This window comes from Artemia sp. Qi Xiang Cuo, chromosome 15, assembly GCF_049724085.1.
Source record: "Artemia sp. Qi Xiang Cuo chromosome 15, ASM4972408v1, whole genome shotgun sequence".
NCBI classification, from domain to species: domain Eukaryota; kingdom Metazoa; phylum Arthropoda; class Branchiopoda; order Anostraca; family Artemiidae; genus Artemia; species Artemia sp. Qi Xiang Cuo.
In genome coordinates, this window is record NC_142808.1 from 24,940,739 (window position 1) to 24,967,030 (window position 26,292).

The window sequence follows — 26,292 nt, forward strand, 5'->3', positions numbered from 1 at the left end:
AAACCGGTGGTCAAATTTTTTTACAAATGTAATCAGCTTATCAGTTCCTTGTCTGGAAGATTCTTTGCAATGCCGAAATGAAGAGCATTTATTACGTAATCTTTAGGAAAATGACAGTCAACTTTTAACTCTTGCGCAATACTACATGTTCTTGGCATTATTACTACTATTAATGAACCATCGCTTTGCTGCAAACACAGACATTAAAAGGCTACAATCTAAACTGACTATCATTCTAAAGAGATCCATTTCTTTTACGCCAAGGGATAATTTACCATTTCCATATACTCGACAGCTCATTATTGTTTAGATCAAGTGAGTAAATTTCCAACCCGAATTGTTTAACGAAATTGCTTTAGTGCTTTTTTTTCAGCCTTAATGCAACCCATTTTATCCCCACGTCAATAATGACATACCTTGTTACGGAAAAAAATAATCACTGTAATTAGGTTTTGGTGCAACCGTACATTGCTGGAAACAATAAGGGTTGGCCAAATATCTAAGACTTAACTTAAGAAATCATCTAAGCAAAATACAAGACAAGCCGGGAAAGAAAAGCAATGGAGGTAACTCTTTCTACATTTGTCCCTTCTATTATGGGGATAATTTTTCAGGGAAGAGGGAAATATCCACGGGAAGAATTCTTCGTGCGGAGGGAAGTTTCTGGGGATGAAATTTTCCAGGGGAAGCTATACACGGGGGGAATTTGAAAAAAAATCCTGTACAAAGTTCGTTTTATTGGTCTTACTTTTTTTGGCGACTCAATTTAGTGGTTAAGGGTATCAAATTGAAACTTTTAGAAAGTTTTTTTTTTTGGGGGGGGGGCACGTTTAACAAAATATAAATACACTGTCTGCACCCAGGTTGCCTAAAGGCTGTATATGTAATATATAAAGAAGTGCTAACAATATTACCACGTAACTTTCAGGGCAGATTGAGCAGATATTGAACTAAATCAAAAGGCACTCTCCTTAGCAATGTTGTCAAAATGGTGGTATCAGCAATATCACAGGACCAACTAAGGGTATCATGTTGAAGCTTTCAGAGAATGTTGAGGAGCGTGCTCAACTAAATAAAAAGACATAATATGTATTCAGGTTGTAAAGAGGGCATGTCTGTAATACCTCAGGAATAGCTGAGTGTACTATGTTGAAACTTTAAGGGAATGTTGAGGCTTATTTTCAATAGTTTACAATTCCAGAAACGGTTAACGGCATTAAGTTGAAACTTTTGGGGAATATTTAGCTTTTTTTTTTAAGCCCAAATGACACTTTGGTCTTTAGAAGGCTTATCCTTACACTGTCTGTGGTAATTTTTGTTTGCCCTAAATTTTACAATTATTCATTGTAATTTTTGTTCTTTGTAGGTTTCATTTATTCAATAATATTCAAATTATTTCGCTTTAAGATTTTATTATTACTCAACTTTTTTTTTTGCTCGTCTATGGCTTAATGTAGCTGTTTAATCTTTTTTGAAAAAATTCTTTCTTGTACTTTTTTTTGAATTAATAATAAGAAAAACACAGGTTTAGACAATTCAGTATTATATTTCTCAGCACTTTTCTTTAGATGTGACTCATGTTTACATTTTTACAATTTCCTCAGTGCATATATGGACATGAGAATGGATTTTTAGGTTCTATTTACTACTACTCTAAATGTAACTTAGAGCCCTTGAATTATTTAGAGGCTTTATAATAAATAATCAAAGAATGCTATAAGTTACAATGAATGTCACCTCGTACTAAAACAATAAAGTTTTTCAATTAATAAAGTTGGTGAATATGCTATTCAGAAAAGGAACTTTTAAAGAGTCCCTTTATAAGTTCTTTGGCGTGTATCCATGGATAAGTAGGATACAATGAAGGGAGTCTGACTAGAGATGGAAATTTAAATCCCTTATTTTTTTATTCAGAGTGAAAAAAATACAAGAAATGAAAACTTGTAATTTTCCCAATCAGTAAAACAATGAAAAAGAATCTAATATGTTATAAAGAGCTTGATTCTAAGGAAATAGAATTAAAGCATAATGGTAAAACGAAACGATCACAAGAAAGTATACGATATAATACAAAAGAAATAAATGAAACTGAATAAAAGAAATGGGGCCTTTCGTCAGCATGACTGTTACAAGTCTTACAAAGCTTAATCAAAAGTACCTATTTACATGTACAGACTAATTGCCAGAAAACCGTTCAAAATTAAAGCGAGAAAACCTTTCTTGTTTTAAAACCAGGTTGTTCACGAAAAAAAATTTGGAACAGATTAGTACTGATAATGCAGGAAAGTACAAAGTGTTCAGCATTTAAACAAAATGCCTCTTTTTTCACTAAAATTTATCTCAGTTTTCAGTCATGGTTAATTTTTGCTAACACCTGTCCTTTTTTACCTGGTCCATACCCTTCGGACTCTAAAACTAGGGAAACAGCTTACATATTTTAGTACCCAAAAATTCAAATGTGTCTTTAGAAATTACTTAAAACATTGCACTTTAGAACTTACATTTATTTTTAGTACAATGACCAAAATATTTCATGGGACGAAGGTCTCTCCGAAAAACCTTATTCATAATACGTCTAGAATCTAAAATATTTTCAGGATCCCGTACAACCAGGGCCATAACAAGGATTTTTTTTTTTGGGGGGGGGGTACACAAAAACCCTCAAAAACACATACAAAATTTGTTTATATCCACTTTTGTTACGTTTTTGCGAGTCAAACAAACAGGGTGGGGGGGGGTCCAAACTCCCTATGCCCCCTCCCCCTAGATAAGGCCTTTCCTACAACCAAAGAAATTCAGGTAGAGGGCAGAAACTAAGAGCAACATAAACAATAGACAACTTTAAAAAAAATTTAATTATTGAAACAATTGTAAAAAAAAGGTTTGAATCTCGGTTGAAACAACCCCGAAGACCATCTGATTCGGATGTGTTTCTTCTCTAAGAAACTGTTCTTTTTTTACTTTATCTGAAAGCTAAAAGATCTGTGAATACCTTAATGTCTAGATACTTAAGCTACAAATATTGAATTATTGTATTTTCTTGGGGGGGGGGGAGGTCCTTCGAGAACACCATTCTTTGGGAATGACGAGCTCTAGAAAATATCACTCCATTCCTCAAGTCCTAAAATTCAATTTTTTTTTATTTACTTGTGCTCAAAAAAGACAAATTTACCCCCTTTTTTCCCTAAGCTAAAACAATCTAGCAAGCTATATTGCTGAAATAATTTTATTCTCAGAGGAAGTTTTGAAAATTAGATTCTCTGTGAAACTTTGTTCCTGGTTGCTCTCTCAAGTAAACCAACCTTGGGTACTTTCATAGGCTTTAGCCTTCGCTACATCGTTAATTACATTGCAGTAAAAAGCCATGTGCCTTCAATGCATTATATTTTTTTGTCACTAGGCCACTTCTGGTGGAAGCAGCGGTTGTAGAAATTTTAAATGGGGCTTATTCGATCAGACATGAAAAGTTCTGGTGCCCCTTTAAAGATTGAAAAGTCAATAGAGGGCAACCAGCCTCCGTCCCATCTTCTTTTATCCGCCGGCTCCCAGTAGCCTACCAGGACATACGATCAAAATTTTTAGATAACCAATTGTACAAAATAGTCAAAAGGTTCAAAAATATGCCCTTTTGATGACATGATCCCTGCTATACCTTGTGTAAAGGCAAAAACGAAGCCAATTGTCATTTGTCTATAAATACAACCAATTACCACTTGCCACTTGTATTTGTGAAAACTGGAGTAGATGTTTGATCTTGTGTTTGCGATAGGCTTGATAATCTCAGGGGTTGTTTTCTAGGCAAAGAGAATCTGGCATTTATCTGAGGGACAAGGAAACCAAAAATGGTCCGGCAAGTTTTTTGTCCCTTGTCAAATTGAAACATGCAGTCCTAAGTCTTTGAACAAAGAGAAATCTAATATGCAACACATTTTTCTGATCGGCTCAAGACTTGTGTCCATAAGTCCTTTGGTAATGGGCAGACAGACAAAAAGAAAATAGAAAAATATATCAGTCCCCCGGAAGCAGGTGTTGGCAGGCCATGAAATGGGCTATAAATGTTTGTCCCTTATCAATTTTTATCTTACAGCCACAAGTCTCTAAGCCGAGGAGGAAAACGTAACTGAAAAGGATTTTGGAAGCACGGTCCTCCTAAAGATTTAGCCCGAAAAGCACCCAGTTTTTTTTTTCCAGATCGGCTCTTGTCCTATGCCATGAAAATCTCTCAAGTATACCAACCTTGGGTACTTTCATTTACATTGCAGTAAAAAGCCATGTACCTTCAATGTATAATTTGTCTTTTGTCACTAGGCCACATCTTGTGGAAGGGGTTTTCGTAGAAATTTCAAAGGGGGCTTAATCGATCGGACATGAAAAGTTCTAGTGCCTCTTTAAAGATTCAAAAGTCAATAGAGGGCAACCAGCCTCCGTCCCATCTTCTTTTATCCGCCGGCTCCCAGTAGCCTATCAGGACATATGGTCACAATTTTTAGACGTAGCCAATTGTAGCCAAAACGAAGCCAAAACGAAGCCAATTGTCATTTGTCTACAAATACAGCCAATTACCACTTGCCACTTGTATTTGTGGAAAAGAGAGTAGATGTTTGCTCTTCTGTTTGCGATAGGCTTGATACTTTCAGCGGTCGTTTACTAGGCAAAGAGAATCATGCATTTACCTGAAGGACAAGGAAACTGAAAATGGCCCGGCAAGTTTTTTTGTCCCTTCTCAACTTGAAACATGCAGTCCTCTGTCCTTGAACAAAGAGAAATCTAATATGTATCAAATTTCTCTGATCGGTTCAAGACTTGTGTCCATAAGTCCTTTGGCAAAGGGCAGACAGACATAAGGAAAATAGAAAAATATATCAGTCCCCAGGCAACAGGTGTTAGGAGGCCATGAAATGGGCTATAAATGTTTGTCCCTTATCAACTTTTATCTTACAGCCACAAGTCCCTTAGCCGAGGAGAAAAACTTAATTAAAAAGATTTTGGAAGGACGGGTCTCCTTAAAATTTAGTCCGAAAAGCACCAAGTATTTTTTCTGATCGGTTCTGGCCCAAAGCAATAAAATATTGGGTCAAGAGAAAATCTAATTTATTTAAAAAAAAAAGGGGGAAAAACTTATTGGTTGCCTCCGGAAATGGTAGAAAAGGTTAAGAAAAACTTTTCTCCGAACGTTCAAACTTACAAGTTCCTGGGCCAAGGGAATTCTCAGGCCCTAAAAACAGTTTCGGTTGGGGACGCAGGCCTTCAAAAACTGGGGCCATATTTGTTTTTGGATTGACATGACAATTATATCTAAAAATTCTTGGGTCACAGGAACCACAATTTGAAAAAAAAACAAATTAGAAAAAAAATATTAATTTGTCCAAAAATCAGGGCTTAAAAAGAGCCAATAAACTTGTCTTTCTCCTTTAAAATTTAAATTTAGAATCGTAAATGTCTCGCCAGATGGACTCTAATGTTAAAGAAAACTTAGTTTCAAAATTGTGGCCCAAAAAAAAACTTTTTTAGCTGATTGGTTTGAAAATTTCAAGGATTGTTATCGTAGCTGAGAGGATTGCACATACTTGTTAGGAAAATGAGGGTCGTAAGGGCACACGGATGGGTCAAAAGCCTTTTGTCCCTGATTTGTTTGGAACTTGGAGCTGCAAGTCCCCAGGCCAAGTGTAGCTTAGAATAAAAAAAGAAACAATTCCCCAAAGGTTTTCTCTGATTAGCTCAAATCTTGAATCCTTGAGACTTTCAGTCAAAAGGAGCCCAACACACAAAAACAAACAGAAAAAAAAATATCGATTTACCTGAAAAAAGACCAAAAAATTTTCTTTTTTTAATAGCTTAAAACTTACACCTGTGAGTTTTTGAGCCAAGGGGACCCTAGGGTAAGTAAGATTCAGTTGATGGTTGCGGCCTGAAAAAAAAAGGATATAAGAAGTTTTTTTTTTTTTTTTTTTTTTTTAATTATATCTGAGTTTATTTAGTCCAAGGCATCCCAATTTGCACAAAATTTAAAATACAATATAAATTTTTAACAAAGTTTGGCCAAAAACAATGAAAACAAATTTTTTTCTCAGCAGATTGAAATTTAAAGCTGTAGGCCTAAGTCCCTTGGCCAGTTGGACCCTAATGTAAAAAAATATTAGACTAAATGTGTTGTACTCCCCCATCCCCACCCCTCTCCGAAAAAAGAGGTGTTAGCAGGGGGATGAATTTAGAAGGCCCAGGAGTGGGCCAAGAAAATATGATTTCATTTGTCAATTCGAAAATTACAGCCATAAGTGGGTGTACCGAGAAGGATGTGATGTAGTAACATTGGGTAAATCACCCCCCCCCCTCCTCCCCCAAAAAAACTCTGGAGATGGATTTGGAAAACCACAGATATACTTTTCCTGGTCGATTTAAAGTTGAGTATAGTCAGGGCCAAAAAGACCTTTTTGATGTTGGAAAACTCGAGGAAAATTAGGTTATAGCTATTCATTAAATCTTACATTGCAAAACCGTACTTGTTTCTTACTAAGCCTTAGTCCTTAGTCTACAAAAATGAAAAAAAAAAACAATCTAACAGTTCGTCGTAACGAACTGTAAGTAAGGAGTGACCCGGCTCAATAGTAACCGAAACTCTAAAAAAAAGAACTTTGATACCAATAGGATAAATAAAAGTTCAAATAGGGATAAAATCCTTTTAATAGACAGTGTTTTTTATAACAGTGATAGAAATTCACAAAAATACCAGATATTTCGGTCACATATACAGTGACCGTCATCAGTGGTAAAACTGATCTATACCAATAGATACATCAAAAGAATCAGATTTGCTGATATTATGCTGATTTCAAATATATAAGTTTCATCAACTTTAGTCTTGCCCGTCAAAAGCTACACGCCTGAGAAAATTTGCCTTATTTTTGAAAAAAGGGAGAAACACCCCCTAAAAGTCATAAAACCTCAATGAAAATCACACCATTAGATTCAGCGTATCAGAGGAACCTCACTGTGGTTGTTTCAAGCTCCTATCTGCAAAAAATTGGAATTTTTTTTTTTTTTTTTTTTTTTTTTTTTTTTTTTTGGCAGAAGAAAGATCACGGATGCGTATTTTTTTTTTCCAGGGGTGATTGCATATACCCAAAGGTCCTAGAATATCCCGAGAGGGCTTATTCGAACGAAAATCAAAAGCTCTAGTGCCCTTTTTAAGTGACCAAAAAAATGGAGGGTAACTAGGCCCCCTCCTGCGCTCATTTTTTCCCAAAGTAACCCGATCAAAATTTTGAGATAGCCATTTTGTTCAGCATGGTCGAAAAATATAATAACTATGTCTTTGAGGATGACTTAGTCCCCCACAGTCCCCGGGGGAAGGTGGGATTTTTCCTAAGAGAAATTTTTCAAGAGGGAAGGGACATTGCTTTGAAGGGGGTGCCGTATTTTTCATCATTATTTAAAAAAGGATAAGAAATTAAATTAAAAAATAACAATTTCCAACTAAAAAACTTTTCAACTGAAAACTTTTCAATATCAAAACTGAAAACGAACAGAAGCTATTACGCATATGATTGGGTTAACCCCCTAGTCAATACCTCGCTCTTTACGCTAATTTTTTTTTAGTACTTTCATAAGAGCCATTTATTCTAATTAACGTTCTTATTGATTAAGTGGTCATTTTTAAAGAATTGGAAAAAATTCGAACTTTAGCGTAAAGAGCTAGGTATTAACTAGGGGGGTCAACCTCCCTAATATACATAATAAAAATATACGAATATAGAAGTTGGTTACGTAAGTTAATTCGTAAGTTACATATATTTTTTGCTAATAAAAAAACTCGTAAATGAAATTAAATAACTTTTGAGAAAGCCATTTAACCAAAAAAAAAAGTAAAATTAATATACAAATTTCGTTTTAATTATTCATGTACGGTGAGCCAAAATCAAAACCTGCATTAATTTAAAAACGTTCAGAAATTAAATAAAAAAACAGTTTTTTTTAACTGAAAGCATGGAGCGACATTAAAACTCAAAACGGACATGAAATTATTCCGTATATGAAAGGGGCTGTACCCTCCTCAACACCTCACTCTTTACGCTAAAGTTTGACTCTTTCTCACAACTCTATTTCTTAAAACAATAAAAAAAAATTAGCACCAAGAGCGAGGCGTTGAGGAGGGGACAGCCTCTTTCATATACGGAATAATTTCTCTTCGTCTCAAGTTTTAATGTTGCTCCTTACTTACAGTTAAAAAAAAGTTTGTTTTTTATTTTTTATTTAAAGAAAGCAGATATTGTTTATAGAGACAAAATTTGAAATTTATTACGCCTGTGTCGATCTGTAATGCCCAAGTTTTTTTTTCCAATTATCTCTTGCTGATCAGCAATTTGACGGACGATTCGAATTTTGTCCAAAATTTGAATTACAATCAAACAGTTTAGTTCCTGAGCAAAGCATTGAAAAAATTTACAAATATTCCTGCAACTAACCAATAATAAAGTTATGTTAGTTAAAGCTCGAACAAAAATCAATTTGAGAAACGTTTTCCAAAATATAAGTTCCCAAAGAAAAACGACTCTTTTTTCATGGCAATATCTTTCTGTTGTAATTTTAACTTGATTACTAATTTCAATTTCTGTTCGTTTCATAAATAGCTGTATTTGTTATTATTATGCTTGACATAATTGATTGTTTCAACTAATGTTTGTTTTGGGTTCCAATAACTCATTATTAGCATTATCTGTTCAATTTAGGCTAGACTTACAATACAACATTATTTGACATCGTTTTAGGTCTTAACAGGGCTGTTCACTTTCCTTGACAAAGTCCTTTATTGGAAAACGTTCTTTAAAATTTGTTTGATTAGCAAATAGTAATCCCAAAGGAATCTTACACACACCAACGCTGTATCATGCCGTCTCTTTTATTTATATACTTTACTGAATTTCCAAAGAAGCCCAAATTATTAAGATGTATCCAAATGTGTTGACACATTCGGATTCCTAGAATACAAGGATTAGCAAGTTGCTTCTTCATCAATACGAAGTCTGCCGATACGACAGGGGAAACGATGGAGACTGTTTCTATTTTTGCTGGCCAAGATATTCAAATTATTAATATCAGGGTCATGTATAAGCTATAGTTCGAAAACAGAATTTAGTCAAATTTTGTCTTTTCTTTTAATTACAACGTGCCTTTTTATTACTTGAGTAGCTACTGAAACTAAAACACTTTTCCTAAAATAAAAAAAAAGTGCTTGAAGTTACACATTTTTAAGTTTTGGGGTAGAAAAATGCATAGGAAGAGCTCTAAGAAATTCTCAGATTTAATCAATTCGTAGAAAAGACCCATTACAAAATATAATCTGTGTGAAAAAAATAAATATGATGTGTCTCCATTCTAAATTGCAACACAATTTCTTCGTAAAGCTTAATAATATCCAAGCTCACCCCAATCTATATAACCGTGACATTTTTTAAATAAAATGGTTTATATGGAAGTCAGGCTTTCTTTGAAGTTAATTTCCTTATTTCCAATGTTTCGAGAAAGCCAAGTCAGTGGCGAAGAAAATATTCTAAATTCTAGGAAACCCCACATGACATTTAGAGATGTATTTAAAATCCATGCACGGCAGCAAAAGTATTTGCCTGTTCTAAATGTTTTTAAAATCTCTTATAAGATAATATTTTATCCAATATAACTCGCGTCCTTGAATTTGGAATCTACACATAAATCACAAAACGTATTTATTTGATGATTAAATAAAAAAAACAAGTTTTTTTAACTGAAAGTAAGGAACGACGTTAAAACTTAAAACGAACAGAAATTATTTCGTATATGAAGGGGGCTGCCCCTCCTCAACGCCTCGCTCTTTACGCTAAAGTTTTTTTTATTGTTTAAAAAAATTGAGTTGTGAGAAAGTCAAACTTTAACGTAAAGAGCGAGGCATTGAGGAGGGGACAACCCCCTTCATATACGGAATAATTTCTGTTCGTTTTAAGTTTTAACGTCGTTCCTTACTTTCAGTTAAAAAAACTTGTTTTTTTTATTTAATTTTTGAACGTTTTTGAATTAATGCAGGTTTTGATTTTGGCTCACCGTACATGAATAATTAAAACAAAATTTGCATATTATATTTGGTTAAATGGCTTTCTCGAAACTTGTTTAATTTTATTTACGAACGTTTTTATTAGTAATAAATATACGTAACTTAGAATTAACTTACGTAACGAACTTCTATATTCATAAATTTTTAACACGTATATTAGGGGGTTCGCCCCCTAGTCAATACCCTGCTCTTTAAACTATAGTTCGAATTTTTTTTCCAGTTCTTTAAAAATGACCTCTTAATCACAATCAGTTGATCAGTTGAAAAACTTGTTTTTTTTATTTAATTCCTGATCTTTTTCTTTAATAATGCTGGGAAATCCGGCGCCCCCGTCAGCGCGCTGTCCCGGCCCCCCTGAAAACTTCCTTCATGGAAAGATCCTTCCATATAGCCCCCGCCCCTCTCCTTCCCCCACCTACCAGAAAAAATCTCCTCTGAAAAAGTCTGTATACTTCCCAATAACCAATACTATATGTTAACATTGAGTAAAGTTCATAACTTTCAGCCCTCCCCCTGGGGACTTTGGGGGATCAAGTCATCCTAAAAGACATTTTTATCATATTTTCGACCATGCTGAACAAAATGGCTATCTCAAAATTTTGATCTGGTGACTTTGGGAAAAGAATGAGCGTGGGAGGGGGCCTAGTTGCCCTCAATTTTTTTTTGGTCACTTAAAAAGGGCACTAGAACTTTTAATTTTCGTTCCAATGAGCCCTCCCACGATATTCTAGGACCAGTGGGTCGATACGATCACCCCTGGAAAAAAAAAAAAGAAAAAAAAAAAAAACAAAAAAAAAAACAAATAAACACGCATCCGTGATCTTTCTTCTGGCAAAAAATGGAAAATTCCACATTTTTGTAGATATGTGCTTGAAACCTCTACAGTAGGGTTCTCTGATACGCTGAATATGATAATGTGATTTTCATTAAGGTTCTATAACTTTTAGGGGGTATTTCCCCCTTTATTCTAAAATCAGCCAAATTTTCTCAGGCACGTAACTTTTGATGGGTTTTTTTAAACTTAATTAAACTTATATATTTGAAATAAGCATTAAAATTTAATTCTTTTGATGTATCTATTGGTATCAAAATCCCGTTTTTTAGAGTTTCGGTTACCATTGAGCCGGGTCGCTCCTTACTTACAGTTCGTTACCACGAACTGTTTGATACTAGAGCATAGGGCCAGCATGTTTTTGCAGCAACAATATACTAACATTCAAAGAATATGTAGGTGTAGCTAATAATCAAATTTTTATGATCTTGTTGAAAATTTTTTAATTAAAATTCAAACCCTCATTACCGGAGCCTATCCTTATTTTACTGCTAGTTAATTTCTTTTAAGAGATATCCACCCACTTCTGTCGATAAATCATCTTGAGATGGAGTTTTATTTTCCACAATAGTAGATTGAAAAAATTAAGCTGAACGAACTAATATACAGTTCCTATAAGTCTAATATTTTTATTCTCTACTAAATCCCCCCCGCAGTCAGAACGATCCGATAGGCCCCTTTGTGGTTGACCATACTTTAAGAAAGCTTGCTTCCAGACAATTCGGTTTTGCATTTTCGATTTTTCCATTCGAAATAGCAACTTTTGCTTTAAATTTCATATCCTGCTTTTCTACGATGTGACCCTGTAACAAAAAGATGACAATGGGGACATAAGATCGCCTAATCTTCTCGAGCTCACAAGAAGAATCACAATAAAACTGAAAATCGCTTTTCGGGAGAAGCTTTTTTAAACGTTTTTGCAACAATCAGTTTGATTCATGTAACGCTCATGATAGTAGTTCCATCTGCATATGAAATTAAAACAATAATTGATTTTGAATTGAAATCAAGTATTTTGCAGGTATCAAGACATGGCTAATTGTAGAAAAAGCCTAGACAGATAGTCCGAGGGATTGAGTGGCAAATCTTGGAAAAGCCCTTTTTAGGATTGTATAAAAATGATGTTACTTCATTAGTTGATAGATAAGTCTATCTGTCATCCGTCCATTTGTCATTCCTAGTAGTCAGGACGCTGACGGATTGGGGTTATTATGAAACATATACCAAAAGATAGCCAAAGCAACGCTGATACCGAAAATAAAAACGGCACTTTGAAACAAGGGGGTAAGTCTATTAAATTTGGTTCTGAACTTCAGATTTCCCGAGAAGTGCTATCTAGCAAGCACCGCAGACGCCGGTTTCGAACGTCATTTTCCGGTGTCCTTTAGAAGACTTATTACTAACTCATTAACGTCGTATCGGATGATGTAACTGATCTGTACCGCATTGTATCTGCGGTGTGGGAAACCGGCCACGTACCCCGTCAGTGGTGCAAGGCTGTCATTGTACCTATTCACAAAAAGAGGTCAAAGAAAGAGTGCGAAAACTACCGTCCGATCAGCCTCACGAGCCATCAGTCACGTGTACTGAAAAAATTCCTACTCCGACGCTTACAAGCAACAACTGCCTTTGCCATTGGAGAATATCAGGCCGGCTTTCACCCTGGAAGATCCACAATCGATCAGATATTCGTCGTTCGACAACTCATGGAACGATACATTGAGTTCAACCAAGAGCTCTACCAACTATTCGTTGATGTCCGTCAGGCATTTGATCTGATATGGTGCGAAGGACTCTGGAAAATCCTCCTGCACTACGGGATCCCTTATGAGATAGTCCAAGTAATCAAGAGTCTGTACGACCAGTTCCGAGGCCAAGTAATAACCGTTGATGGACCGTCAGAAGAGTTCACAATTTCGTCTGGACTACTCCAGGGTTGGATGTTATCACCACATCTCTTCGACCTCTTTTTAAATGTTGCTCAATCACTAATACAATAAGAATATGGTACAAAAATAAGAGGTCAGCTGATAGACATCATTGCCTACACTCATGATATTGTTGAACTAGCCAACTCTACCACAAAAATCGCAGACACAAACTGATAAACTCTAAAATACCACAAATCCGCTTGAGATGGAGATCAATGTCAGCAAGACCAAAGTCATGGTAACTACGAGACGTAAACTAGACAACCCGTCTATTATCACCATAGGCGGGAGACAGGTTGAAACAGTTGACCACTTCCTGTACCTGTACTTCCTGTACTCTCCCCAGATAATTGCCATAGCTCTGACGTGAAACGTCGACTTGCACTTGCTAGCTCTAGCTTCTGAAGACTAGCCAACCTCTGGAAAAGCAACCACCTAGCCAACAAACTAAAATGCGCCTATTCAACAGTTTAGTAATCCCTAAAGTTATTTATGGATGCGAAACATGGACTCTTAAAACCGAAGACGAAAGAAAACTTTTGAGATGAGATGCCTCCGTTGCATTGCTAGAATCGAATACACTCACCAAATCATAAATGTGGAAGTACGCCAAAGACTCCAGTCCACTGAAACCGTTCTAAGTAAAATCAAGAAGTAATAAAAGCTGGTTCGGCCACGTCAAGTGAGTGGAGCTACGCCGCCTCCCGAAAATCACCCTTGAAGGATCCCTCCATGGCCTTCGTCCACGAGGCAGACCACGAAAACGATGGATGGAGAACTTCCACTTCGACAATGTCAAGTTAGCTCAGTTGTCACAGATCACACCAGATAGAGCAACGTACCGAGCCCTTACGCATGAGCTAGCAAGAGGAGTGGCCCCAAAACGTCCCACGAGGATGGCCGGGACCTAAGTAAGTAGTAAGTAAGCTTAGAAGATAAAAGCAGGATCGGTGTTGTTTTGACTGCTGTTGTTTTAGTATCAAGACTGAATCAAGACAACAGAAGTGGAGAAAGAAGTTTCTGACGATAGTTTTTTGGTTAATTCAGTGAAGGTACTTTAGGAGGTTAATTCATCCGGTGCTTTTACCAGTGGAGATGCTGTTGCATTTCAAAAGTGAAAGTGAGGAGGTGAGAAAGCTCTAAAACAGTACCTAAAAAGTCATCACGTAGTACATGCCAACAAGAAATTAGACGTGTTCAAACGAATTATGGTCGCTGTTGATACTGACCAGGGCTCACGGACCGATATATTGCAGAAAATATTAAGTCATGAACTAATTTCGTATCTACCAGCACTGTTTGAGGTTAAACAAACTGGAAGCACTGTCTTAAGAAGTGGCAATGTGTGCTTTATTAGAATTTCTGAAAGACTCTCTTACCATCGAAAAGTGACCAGCTGAAGTACCGAGTTTCCAAGAGGCAGCAAGTGTGGGTGATGTTATGTATTTGTGTCCTTTATAAGAGGCCAACCTCCTAGGAGGGATGAAATTTTAGTAGACTTTGCTAAAAGGACTTTTAAGAATTTTCTAGGGGAACTTCCCAAATAAGCAACTTAGCTGCATGTTGTAGCAGACCTTTATGATGGACTATTTAAAGACATTGAGGGCTGTGAAGTCTTTTCTTTGAAAGACAGTAGTTGTTGCCATGAACGGCGAGGAAAGAGACCTAGAAAATCCTTTTCAATTCGACTGAATATGGTTCTTGACAGCTGGGACTCTATCCTTCTTGGTATCTAAAGTAAAGCAAGGCCTATAGAATGCATGTTTAACCTTTGGACCGCTACTCAAAGTCGTTGCTTTTCCAGTCTACCTGTCAAGAGGATATGCAGATAGAACTGGAGTAGTTCAGCTGCTTCCAGGTAACCAGACTGTATACTGCTAGAGATTTTCAAATGAACTGAGCAGCATAAATCAAGAAGCGGATACCCGTGTCGCTCTTCGAACGGTATTCTGTGCCAGGACAGGGAGCACTTATGTAATCTTGGAAGCAAATGACACAGACATCGTGTTCATCTTACTTCAGTCTCTTAAGACCATTGAAAAACAAATCCATGCCACCCCTAATGTTTTGGTTCGCTTGCAGGACAAAGTCATTTCAATCACAGAACTTGCAAATAGACTCCCATCGTCTCTAGTGAATTCAATTGTGTTTCTGCACTCTTTCACCGGTTGTGATACTGTGAGTTTCATTTTCTCCAAAGGAAAGAAGATGACCCTTAGAGCAGCTGTGTCGTGGTTATCTCAAAAATCTGCTCTTACTGACCAAATTTTGGAACAAATCGACCGAGTAAACGAAGCTGAGGAAGATATTGTGAAGCTGTGTCGCGAGATTTTGATCGCCGCATACAGAAAATCAGAAGAATTTTCAGCTTTGAATGACCTCCGCGATCACTTGTTCCCTCGCCGGAAAACGCTGAAAAGCCTACCTCCAACCGACGACTCGTATTCCTTACATGTAAAAAGGTTCATTTACCAGTGGTTCATTATTCTGTAGGCCCTTATGCCTCGCCCCTCTAACCTTTTCTCCGCTTGATTTAGGATGGGAGACGGAGGACAGATGGAAAGTGCCCATTAAATCAACCATTTCTGCTTGGCCATCCACTATTAGAAAACTTCGCCATATTGCAAGTGTAAATCTTGTGGACAAAAATCTCCATGTACAGATACAGGTTGATGTATTTTGTGCTCCTGTTTTGGGAAGTGCTGCGAGGCCGAGCTGATTCAGCCGAGGAATAATTGAGCGTGACTTGAAATGGAGGGATGCTAGGAAAAAAAACCGTAATGAATTTGGGAGTGTGAGTATTAAAAAAACAGTGTTAGTTCTGACTTTTTTTTTTTTTTACCTGTGTCATTGCTACCAATTTAGCTAACTAATCGTCTTAGTTTTTTTTGAAGATATTCTGGCCTCTAGGCATTTGTGTCTCGTGTTTAATCAGAAAACTGCACCTCAAACTTTGTGGAAGATGCATTTCCTTGCATGAAACACTAAAAGTGTAATAAAGTGTCAAGTTTTGGAGTGTTCCACCCCTCGGAAGCAGGTGTCGTTGGTATTTTTCGAATCAGCATGGTTGATTTAGGGAGTGTAGCCTAATTCTCGTGCCTGCCCCATTCCGTTGTTGTAGGTTTCACATTTTCAACATCTGGACTATAGGGACTATAGGGTGTCATTCCTAAGGTAGATAGTGACAGAATTAAGGGATGAAAGATTGGATTGATTTTGGGTTGACGCATGGCTGACAATGTCCACTGGACTTGAATGCAAAATCTGTGACTGAATCTCTGGGACTGAGCTAAGTTCACTAGTTATTAAATAAAAAAACTAGTTTTTTTTACACTGAAAGTAAGGAGCAACATTATAACTTAAAACGAACAGAAACTATTGCGAATATGAGAGGGTTGCCCCCTCATCTCACCTCTCTTTTTATGCTAAAGCTTGACTTTTTGTTCCAATTATTTAAGAATGACTCATGAAACACAAGGGTCATTTAATTAGAATAATGAACCTTTTTTTTAAAGTTCAGGAACACTTTAGCGTAAAGAGCAAGGTATTGAGGAGGGGGCAGCCCCCTCATATTCGTAAAAATTTCTGTTTGTTTGAAGTTTAAATGTTGCTCCTTACTTTCAGTTGAAAAACTTGGTGTTTTTCTATTTAATTACTGAGCATTTTTAAATAGTGCTGGGAAATCCAGCTCCCCTTCCATGAAAGATCCTTTCCCCTACGAAAAAATCCTCCGTGGAAACCCGTGTAATCCCCCTGTCAGAAAATGCCCCCCCCCCCCGAAAAGTATCTGTATAGCTCCCAATAGCCAGTGTTATACGTAAATAATGGGCAAGGCTTATAGCTTGTACCCCATTCCCCGAGAACTGTGGGAGGTAAAGTCAACCTCAAACACATAGTAATTAAATGTTTTTACTATGCTGAACAAAATAGCTATCTCAAAATTTTGACCAGAAGACTTTGGGAAAATGGGCTTGGGGGGGGGGGCTAGTTGCCCTCCAATCTTTTTGGTCACTTAAAAACGGCACCAGAATTTTTAATTTCCGATCGCATGAGATCTTTCCCGATATGTTTCCATTATTGGTTAGACGTGATCACCCCTCGGGAAAACAAAAACAAAAAATAAATAAATAAAGACACATCTGTGTTCATACTTCTTGCAAAAAATAGAAAAATCCACACTTTTGCAGATGAGAGGTCAAAAATTCTAAAACAGGGTTTTCAGATATGCTGAATTTGAAGGTGTGATTTTCATTAAGATTCATTAAATTTTAGGGGGTGTTTTTCCCCTTTTCGAAAATAAGGCAAATTTTCTCAGGATCCTAGCTATCGATTAGCAACATAAAACTTAATGAATCTTATATATTTAGAATCAGCATAATAAGCCAATTCCTTTAATATGTTTATTGATGTCAAAATTCCGTTTTTAGACTTCCGGCTACTATTGAGCCGCATCACACCTCACTTACAGTTCGTTACCACGAATTGTTTGTTATGGGGAAGATAGCATAGCGTCCTTCATTCATGCAGGACTGCATTTACTCACAATGTTCATTAAACATGTCACAACGTACTAATTTTTCTCTTCTGTTATAAAGGCACTAGAATTCATGGCATTAGAAAGGCATTTTCTCCACTAAAACTCCCGATCCTCATTCATATAAAACCTCTTTCAAATTTTTATGACTACTGGTTCTTCGCGGTCATCCTTGATGAAACAAACACACTCACACACAAACACACACCGGCAGCACGAAAAATACAAATGTTCTTACTTTCGTAGTTAGGGACTGGAAAATTGTGCAAAGAGAATCTTAGGCATTCAAACATGTTCTTATGGAACTTTCATCAAGACCAAATCTTTTTTGGGTTATGTTTTCCCCCTTTTTTGATGTGTTTCCGGGGACATGTTTCCCTCTTTGTCCAAATTTCCTTATGCTAGAGCTTCTGTTGGGTACTTTTAAAGTTAAAACAATTGGTTTTCAGAAATTCTAAATTTCATGGTTATATTTTTTATATCAATATCGCATCTATTCTTTTGGGGGGGGGGTGCCCCATGTCAATGGAAAAAAAGACTACAAAGAAGTTTAGATAACAATGTATACACAAGAAAAATTGTTGCTTATGGTGTTTCCAAACATTTTATTGCACCCATGCAATAAAATGTTTCTTATGCTAACAAATTTTGAGCTGCCAAACTAATCAATTTGGAAACACGATAAGCAACAATTTTTCTTGTGTATAATTGTTATCTAAACTTCTTTGTAGTCTTTTTTCAATTGACATGGGGCACTCTGTATCCTATAATAAGGAATATGGACATTTTCTAGAGACGATGATTTAGAGAGTAGAGAAAATTTGCTTGATGTTCTTCTTAAAAAAAAACAAAAAAAAAACATAATAGCCCTAAAAAAAGAAAATAAACCCCTTCTTTTTTTAAGCGATTGAACCCTTCAATATTAAGTTGCCTAACAAACCAAAGTAACGGTACAAAAAAAACATAATAACAATTAGAAATAAATAAATAACCGACATTGTTTAGGCGTTTGACAACACTTGGTATCTTGATAGCCTGATTTGAATAAAAGTTTTTCGATAATATCTTCTAAAAATTATAAATAAACGTCTTTTTGTGTCTGCAAGAATTTTTATAGGCTAATTTTACCGCAACGCTCCTTCCGTGAAATCGAAACTATAAACTTACTGATAATAAACACCTAAGTTACAACAACTAATAGCGATTCAGAAGTCTGCAATACCAGTAATTTTACTTGTCTCATAAAAACTAAATTCAATTTCTTAGAATTGTGCTCTAAATTTTAAAGGCTTTTTAACGCCGTAAAATGAAAATTATGAAGCTCAATGCACTTCAAGAAAACTTTTTTTTTTTTTTATAGTAAAACTGAGCAATTGAAAAATTCCCCAATCCTGCGATTGCATAGGGATGATTTCAACTCAGTAGCTTAGGAAGGGGGCGCGGGGAGGGGGAGGTAGACCTCCCCAGGTTCCAGCCCTGGAGGGGTGACAAAAGTTGGTCTAGAAGGATTTATGATTGATTAGGGCCCGCTGTGCAAAAAGTTGGGTAGCAGTGGCTATGCTACTTGGCAGTTTTCAAAATTGTTGGCAGATTTTGTCTGAAAATGCAATTTTTACCTATAAAAATAATTTTTGCTCAAAGAAAAGCTGTCAAAACACAAGTTATGCTCCGCCGTGCAAAAAAAGGGGTAGCATAGTAGCAATGTTACTTGGCAGTTTGCTTGACCGAGTAAAATTTGTTGGCAGATTTTGGCTGAAAATGCCAGTGCTTCCACTATCTCCAAATTTTTGGGGATTTCCCCAAAAATGTGTCTCAAAAAAGATGGGTTACCCAAAAATCCCTTTTCGTTCAGGGTTGCCACCCCTAGTGATTTATCACTAGTGACAATCCACCCCTAGTAACTATCACTTTCACTTAACTTGACGTAGTTTTGTCACTACTTTCCAAAGTTTTTGTCTCATTTATTTACTACGTATCAAAAACCAGACATAGATCATTGAATTGCTGACCTTTCTTTCTATACTAATAAAAGCATAATGTTTATAAGACTATTTCATTTCATCAAATATTCTCTTGTGACTAGTGGTAAAGAATTTCATTTGAACACGTTTACGCTCAGTGTAATTGTGAGCATCGATGCCAAGCGGCAATTGTTCCTGAAGAAGTGGCTCTGAGGTGGAGTTCTTTGAGACTACTGCAGTTTATAGTTGTATATGAGCTTCCAGAATCTATTCCTAATCTAACTTTAGCATTAAGGTCTTACCTGACATTATGTGTCTCTGTTGCTTCTATCGAGAGGAGTTTTTCTAAACTCAAGCTTATTAAAAGTCATTTCAGATCTACTATGAGCCAAGCTCGACTATCAAGCTTAGCTATGCTATGTATTGAAAACAGTGTAGCAAAAAAGATAGATTTTGATGAGGCTATTCCTAAGTTTGTAGAAAACAAAGTTAGAAAGAAGAGGTTCTGAAAGAAAACAGAGGTTTTAAATACAGAACATTTTGTTAAATTCGTACAGATACAAAAAAATATATATATATATATCATTCAATCACCTACGTGTTTGAAGTCAAAGTAGAAAAAACATAGATAGGCCTATAGTAAAATACGAAGGCTAGAGCCATTTCTGTAGCTCAGAGGTAACACTATAGCGTTGCCTATAGTAAAGGCCAATATGGCTCCAATTTTTATTATTATTTATTTCTTTTCCCAGAGGCACTTCAGAAGGAAGGGGTTGTCTTAGAAACATCAAAGAGTGCTCGTTCAATTGCGAACTAATAGTTCTAACGCTCGTCTTAAGGTTCAAAAGTGGTTGGAACGCAAATAATACCCCGTTCATGGCAACCATTTCCTCAAACACATCTAATCAAAATTTTTTAGATAGCCATTTCGTTCAGCGTAGTTGATTTCCAAATAAAAAGAAAGCTTTGTCGTAGAAACTTCAAAAAGGACTCATACGATTGGAAATTCAAAGAGCTAGTGCCCTTTTTAATAGTCGAAAGTGATTGGAGGGCAACTAACCCCTCTCACGATCAAAATTTTGAGATAACCATTTTGTCCAACGTAGTGTAAAATTCAGGAAATTAGGTCTTTGAGGATAACAACCCCCCCCCCCTACAGCCCTCAGGGCAAGGCTTGTAAGTTATGTGCTGTGGGTATATAAGGTTTTTATTGAAAACGTTGTCGTAGAAACTTCTGAAAGTGCTCATTCGATTGGAAATTTAAATGGCTAGTTCCCTTTTTAATAGTCAAAAGTGATTGGAAGGAAAGTAACACCCCTTCCACGCCCACTATTTCCCCAAACACATCCAATAAAAATTTTTATATAGCCATTTTGTTCAACGTATTTGAAAGTTCTGGAAATTATATCTTTGAGCAGGACACTCCGCTCATAGTCTTCAGGGGCAAGGATTATAAGTTATGCCCTGGGGGCATGTATGGTTCTTATGGAAGGAATGCTCGTATAAAATTCAGAGAGGGCTCATTTGATTGGAAATTGAAAATTCGAGCTCACTTTTTGATAGTCAAAAGAGATCCGAGGGCAGCTAGCCCCTCCCCACGTCTTCTTTTTCCAAACCCATCTGATAAAAATTTTGAGATAGAGATTTTATTTAAAAAAATAGTTCAAAGGTCGGATAAGAAAAACTCCGGTGTCAATACAACCCCCCAAGGCCCAGAAGAAGGTGTTCTAAGTTATGCCCTAAGAGCATGTATGGTTCCTATGAAAGGGATGCTCGTATAAACTTCATAGAGGGCTCATTTGATTGGAAATTGAAAGTTCTAGTTCACTTTTTAAGAGTCAAGAGAGTTAAGGGCACCAAGCGCCCCCCCCTCACACCCTTTTTCCCCAAGCCCATCCGCTACAAATTTTGAGATAGCCAGTTTTTTTTTTAATTGTTCAAAAATTAGATAGCAAAAACTCCCCCAAGGCCCGGGGGATAGGTGTTGTAAGTGTTGTCCTGGGGGCGTATATGGTTCTTATGAAAGGGATACTCTGTTTAAACTTCAGAGAGGGCTCATTTGATTGGAAATTGAAAGTTAAAAATTTTTAAGCGCCAAAAGATATCCGAAGGAAACTATACCCCCCCCCCCCCACACACACCCTTTCTTCCCCAAGCCCATCCGATGAAATTTTTATAATAACCATTTCATTAAAAATAGTTCAAAGGTTAGATAAAAAAAAATCCTGTGTCAACGCAATTCCCCAGGGCCCGGAGGAAGGCTTTATGAGTAATGCTCTAGAGGCATATATAGTTAGAAGAGATGTTAGTATAAACTTCGGAGAGGACTCATTTGATTGGAAATTGAAAGTTCTTGTTCACTTTTTAAGGGTCAAAAGAGATCGGAGGGCAACTAGCCCCCCCCCCTCCCCCCTCCACGTCCTAAATGCATCTGACAAAAATTTTGAGATCGACTATTTGTTAAAAATAGTTCAAAGTTCAGATAACAAAAAAATCCGGTGTGGACACAGCCCTCTAGGGTCCGGGGGTAGGCGTTGTAATTTATGCCCCGGGCGCATATATGATTGCTATTGAAGGGCTGCTCGTATAAACTTTACAGAGGGCTCATTTGATTGGAAATAGAATGTTCCAATTCACTTTTTAAGAGTCAACAGTGATCGGAGGGCAACTAGCCGCCCAATCCCTTTTTCCTCAAATGCATCTGATAAAAAATTTGAGCTAGCCATTTTTTAAAAAATATTTCAAAGATCATATAACAAAAACTCCTTTACGTATGGCCATTTCGTTAAAAATAGTTCAAAGATCAGACAAGAAAAACTCCTGTGTCAACACACCCCCTAGGGCGCGGGGCAGGCATTGTAAGTATTGCTCTGGGGGCTAATATGGGTCTTATGGAAGGGATTTTCGTATAAAATTTGAAGACGGCTCATATGATTGGAAATAGAAAGTTCTCGTTCACTTTTTAAGAGTCAAAAGAGACCAGAGGGCAGCTAACCCCCCTGTCCATGCCCTATTTTCCTCAAACCCATCTGATTATAACTTTGAGAGAGCCATTTTTTCAAAATAGTTCAAAGGTCAGATAAAAAAAAAACTACGGTGTCGGCACAACCCCCCAGGGCCAGGGAGGCAGGCATTGTAAGCTATTTCCTGGAGCCATATATGGTTCTTATGAAAGGGATGCTCGTATAAACTTCAGAGAGTGTTCATTTGGATGGAAATTTAAAGTTGTAGTTCATTTTCTCAGAGTGAAAGAAGATTGGACGGCAACTAGCCCCTCCCACTCTTCACACCTTTGGGTTTATCGGGTGGATAAACCAGTCCGATAAAAATTTGAGGTGAGTGTTTTGTTAAAAACAGTTGAAACATCATACATTAAAACTCCGGGGTCTACACAACCCCCCAGGGACAAGGGACAGGGGTTGTAAGTTATACTCTGGGGATATATATGGTTCTTATAGAAGGTATGCTCGTATAAACTTCAGAGAGGGCTCATCTGATTGAAAATAGAAAGTTCTAGTTCACTTTTAAAGAGTAAAAAGAGACCGAAGGTTAATTAGCCCGATCCCCCCCCCTCGCCCTTTTTCCCCGAACCCATCCGATAATAAATTTGATGTAGCCATTTTGTTAAAAATAGTTCAAACATCAGATAATAAAAACTCCGAGGTTGACAAATACCCATTTTTTCACTTTAATATTGTTACTTTGTTACCAGTTTTGATAATTTGATGTACATTTGATTTTTTTTTTAAATAAAGAATTTAAGGAAAAAGTTTGATTTTGAAATAAGGAATTCTTAAAAACTTGAAACTTTTTGCAATCAAAAACGAACCAAAATTAATTATAAAAAAACTTTCCGAATAATAAGTTTTTCAAATAAAAGTAAAGGCCATTTTAAACTTGAGCTCAGTATATACAAATACCCGTTAAAATTCAAACTCAAAACTATCAAAAATTACTATTAAAGAATAAATGAAACCCAAAACGAACAGAAATTAAATAAACATTCATAGCAAAAGACATACAACAGGCAATAATATAACTGAATAAATACATCTTAAAGGGAGTAATGCTGAGATTGAATATTAAAATCAAGATTAAAAAAAAAAATTTCCTATTGAAGTATAAATGAAACTTAAAACAAAAAGAAATTGAATAAACAACCAATGAAAACAAACATACAATAGATATTAAATGTAAATTAATAAAAAAATCTTACAACGAGTGAAACTTAAATTGAATCTGCAAATAAAGCTTGAAACGAACCAAAGTTACTACAAACAAGTGTTTGGGTATCACCTCCTTCTATCACTGTAAAAGTCTAAAACCTACTTAATTGTAGAAAGATCCATCCGTTCAAGAATTTATTTCACTGTATTTTCATTTTTATTTTCAATGCTGTAAGAACTGAAAAAGAAAATATTTGCAATATAATTCGTTTCAAACAGTTCGTGGTAACGAACTGTAAGTAAAGAGCGACCGGGCTCAATGGTAACCGAAACTGTAGAAAACGGAATTTTGATACCAATAGATACATCAAAAGAACAGATTTTAATGCTGATTTCAAATATATAAGTTTCATCAAGTTTAGTCCTACCTATCAAAAGTTAAGCGCCTGAGAAAATTTGGCTGATTTTCGAAAACAGGGGAAAAGACCCCTTAAACGCCATAGAGTTTTAAAGAAACCCACACGATCAGATTCAGCGTATTACAGAACTTCATTTCAGAGGATCGAAACTCCTATCTACAAAAATGTAAGATTTTACATTTTTTGCCAGAATAGTAATCACTGAGACGTGTTTATTTGTTTGTTTGTTGGTTTTCTCCCAGGGTTGATCGTATCGATCCAGTGATCCTAGGATATCGGGAGAGGGCTTATTGAAGCAGTAATTAAAGTATCCTAGTACGCTTTTGAAGTGACCAAAAAAATTGAGGCCTACTTGGCCCCCTCCGACGCTCATTTTTTTCCCAGAGTCACCTGATCAAAATTTTGAGAGTGCCATTTTGTTCAAAATGGTTGAAAAATATGATAACTATGTCTTTTAGGATGACTTATTCCCTCAAAGTCTCCGGGGGGAGGGCTGAAAGTTATGAACTTTGCCCAATGTCTGCATATAGTATTGGTTATTGGGAAGTATACAGACGTTTTCAGAGGGGATTATTTCTGGTAGTGGGGGGGGGAGTGGGTCGGGGGTTATTGGGGAGGATCTTACCATGAAGGAAGTTTTCATGGGAGAAGGGACATTGCTATGAAGGGTGCGCTGGGTTTCCCAGCATTATTTAAAAAAAAGATCAGAAATTATATATAAAAAAAACAAGTTTTTTTACTGAAAGTAAGGAGCAACATCAAAACTTAAAACGACAGAAAACGGTATGTATATGATTGGGTTCATCCCCAAGTCAATACCTCGCTCTTTAAGCCAAAGATTATTTAGTACTTTCATAAGAGCTATTTATTCTAATTAACGGCATTTGTGGTTAAGGGGTCATTTTTAAAGAATTGAAACAAAATTCGAACTTTAGCTTAAAGAGCAAGGTATTGACTAGGGGGCAAACCCTCTAATATACGTATTAAAAATACAAGAATATAGAGGTTCGTTAAGTAAGTTAATTCGTAAGTTACATGTATTTATTACTAATAAAAACTTTCGTAAATAATATTAAACACGTTTCGAGAAAGCCATTTAATCAAATAAGAGTAAAATTAATATACAATTTTTTTTAATTATTCATGTACGGGGATCCAAAATTAAAACCTGTATTAATTTATAAAAGCTCAAAGATTAAATATAAATAACCAAGTTTTTTTTTAACTGAAAGCAAGGAACGATGTTCAAACTTAAAACGAACCGAAAATATTCCATTTATGGAAGGGGCTGTCCCCTCCTGAACGCCTCGCTCTTTACGATCAAGTTTGACTTTCTCACAACTCTATTTTTTTTATAAAAAGAAAAACTTTAGCGTAAAGAGTGAGGCGTTGAGGAGGGGACAGCCCCTTTCATATACGGAATAATTTCTGTTCGTTTTAAGTTTTAACGTCGTTCCTTACTTTCAGTTAAAAAAACTTGTTTTTTTTTTATTTAATTCAGTTAAGCGCCAATGACGCAGTAGGCTTTTGGTTTTTATTTACAGTTAAAGAAGGAGGCAGTATCCAAACACTTGTTTTTAGTGATACTATATTCGTCTTGAACAACTTTAAAAAGAGCTAATAAATTAAACTGAATATTTGATGTATAATGATATTAAGTGCTGAAAGCTCATCAGGTCCAATTGTTACTATAATTTTAATGATTATTTTTAATATTAAGTACAAGAGAAAATATTTGTCATAAAATTGGTTTTTAGTAAAGCGCCAATTACGCAGTAGGTTTTAAACTTTTACAGTGAGAGAAGGAGGTGATACCCAAACTCTTTTTTGTATTATTTTTTGTTCGTTTCAAGCTTGATTTGCATATTCAATTTAAATTTAGCTTGTTTAAAGATTTATTTGTTAATTTACATTAATATCTATAGTATGTTTCTTTGCATTGATTGTTTTTTTTAATTTCTGTTCGTTTTAAGTTTCATTTATACTTTAATAGGAAAATATTTTTTATCGTTTTAAGCTTGATTTTTATATTCAATCTAAGCATTACTCGCTTTAAGATCTATTTATTCAATTATATTATTATTTGTTGTATGTTTTTTGCTATGATTGTTTGGTTAATTTCTGTTCGTTTTGGGTTTCATTTATTCTTTAATAGTAATTTCTTGTCGTTTTGAGTTTGAATTTTAACAGGCATTTGTATCTGCAGAGCTTAAGTTTAAAATGGCCTTTACTTTTCTTTGAAAAACTTATTTTTCGGAAAGTTTTTTTTTAATTAATCCTCTTAAAACGTTTGTATTAAAAGCCCCTGCCCATTCTAGCCTTACTTAATGTAAGCCACGAATTAAAATGGTGTTGTTTAATGTTGCAA

General features: G+C 36.0%; 1 long non-coding RNA gene across 4 annotated transcripts in view; it reads right to left on the minus strand.

Moving 5' to 3' along the window:
- Nucleotides 1-26,292, minus strand: part of LOC148943482 (uncharacterized) — a 160,209-nt gene that overhangs the window by 113,938 nt on the left and 19,979 nt on the right. For 3 of the 4 annotated variants that reach the window (XR_016142976.1, XR_016142977.1, XR_016142973.1), the window contains exon 2: nucleotides 915-1,068. The exons of the other annotated variant lie outside the window; for it this stretch is intronic. This is a non-coding gene — a long non-coding RNA (uncharacterized LOC148943482). The remainder of the gene's footprint in view (nucleotides 1-914; nucleotides 1,069-26,292) is intronic. 4 annotated transcript variants of the gene reach the window in all.